At 55.6% G+C, this 1,886-nt stretch overlaps 1 protein-coding gene across 5 annotated transcripts in view; it reads right to left on the bottom strand.

The window, feature by feature from the left end:
- Window positions 1–1,619, bottom strand: part of TYK2 (tyrosine kinase 2) — a 28,924-nt gene extending 27,305 nt beyond the window's left edge. Inside the window, exons 1-4 of one of the 5 annotated variants that reach the window (XM_014592871.2) lie at window positions 1,564–1,582; window positions 1,257–1,338; window positions 962–1,043; window positions 627–789 (exon numbers count right to left, since the gene is read on the bottom strand). The gene's annotated coding sequence lies outside the window, so the exon portion shown is untranslated. The other 4 variants (XM_006161548.3, XM_014592870.2, XM_006161547.2 and 1 more) reach the window with 4 other exon arrangements.
- Window positions 1,620–1,886: the final 267 nt, after the last annotated feature.

Below are 1,886 nucleotides of genomic sequence, written 5' to 3'. Positions count from 1 at the left end.
TGATTTCTCACTTTCTGTCTCTCTGTCTATCTCTGTCTGGCGAGTGCATGCGCCCTATAGCAAAAACCTCTCTAAAAAAAAAAGTCATGACTTTTCCTATACCCCCATAGCTGTCGTCTATGAAAACAACATTGAATCAGTCCTCCCTTCTTTTGATAAATTTGCACGGATATATATATATTTTTTAAAGAATTATTTTATTTAACTTACACACTTTTTAATTTTAATTTGATCAGAGAAGAGAGAGAGAGAAAGTGAGAAAGCAAGTCCAACGAATAATGTTCAAAAAAAGTTCTTGGGAACGAGCAGTTAGCATAATGGCTATGTCGCTGGACTGCCACGTGGTCGACTGCAGTTCACATCCCGGATTTTGGAGAGGTTTTCGCTATAGGGCGTGTGCGCTCGCCAGACAGAGACATAGAGACAGAAAGCTCTCGCACATGCGCCCGGCGTGAGATTTAAGCCACCCGGTCCGAGACACGAACCGCGGTCAACTACGTGGGAGTCCAGCGACATAGCCATTACGCTAACTGCTGGTTCCCTATATATATATTTTTTAAATCTGCTCTGAACCCACCTCCCTGAAATAACCAGGCGGGTAAAAATGACGTACGAATAAAACAGACCTGGCGTCAAGTCTTCGCGGCTCCCTGCAACAACTCAGGCCAGTCTCTGGGTCCCTCCCGGCCTCAGTTTCCCCATCTGGAACATGGAGGTGCCCAGAACGCCGCTGTCCCGGATGCCTGCGGTGTCTCGCTGCAGGCCTGCAGTCACCCGGTCAGCGCCAACCTGAGATGGCATGCGGAAAGAAACACAGCCAAAACGGGAAGAAGTCACAGTCTTGGCTCCCTCAACGTGACGGCTTTTCTCTTGGGGGCCGCGATCCCGTCATCCTTATCTACCCACAGGAGGGATGGCAGTCTCTGCTGACCCCCCAGAACTTAGGCAGAGCTGTGACTACCTGCGACCATCCAACTCAGGACTTCCGAAGTCGCCGGTGCTGTCCTGGAGGGGCTGTGGGTCACTGCCAGGATGTCTCAGAGCTAAGACAAAATAGTGATGGGAAGAGGATGCTGGCAGGGAACCACATCAGATTCCCGGGGACTGGCTCCTCTCCAAGCCTGCTTCCTGGAACCGTCTCCACCTCCACGGGTTTTTAGGAGGCTCGGACGACAGGCGGCAGGATGAGCGCGGGCCACAGGTACAGGGCATGCAGTAGGCGCTCCATAAATGCCCGCGGTTGTCTAAATACTAACGTTTGAGGGGAGATCCTGAGAGGGGGAGTTTGTGGTGCTCATGTCCTGCTGATCCAACTCGGAAGATGGGGTCGGGTGACACCTGCGGCTGGACAAGTTTCATGTCCTCCACGCCCCAAATCTCCCACCCCGACTAGTAGAGCCACCCACGGAGCACCCAATCCGTCCCAAGGGAGAGCTGTTCCTCCGGTCCACCTCCAGCCAAGCACAGCCAGTCCCTTCGCCTACTTCCTGATGACCCGCAGGGCACATCCTTCCTAATGACCTCCCGGCTGCGTCCCTTCCATAGCCCCGCGTCCAGACTCACCCTTTCCCCGGGACTGCGGATCGAACCTAGAACTCCGCCCCGCCGCCGCGGGGAGCCCTTGAGATGCCACTTCCCATTGGCCGCCTGCAACGCTCGCCGCCATTGGTCGCTGCCTTGCTGCGACCCAGCCAGTCGGGCCGTCAGTCGAGCCAGCGGCGTTCTGATTGGTTTTTCTCCTCACTCGTCACTCAGTCACGATTGGCTAGATAGCGACCGGATGTGCCAGAGCGCCAGCGATTGGCTGTCGCGGGGTGGGCGGGGATACGACGCGGAAGGGGTGGCTCGCGGGGGGGGGAGGGAAACAGGCCTCTGGGGGGGGCGGG

Source organism: Tupaia chinensis, unplaced genomic scaffold, assembly GCF_000334495.1.
Source record: "Tupaia chinensis unplaced genomic scaffold, TupChi_1.0 Scaffold138665_1, whole genome shotgun sequence".
Lineage (NCBI taxonomy): Eukaryota > Metazoa > Chordata > Mammalia > Scandentia > Tupaiidae > Tupaia > Tupaia belangeri.
This window is presented reverse-complemented; position numbering and strand designations above follow the sequence as displayed.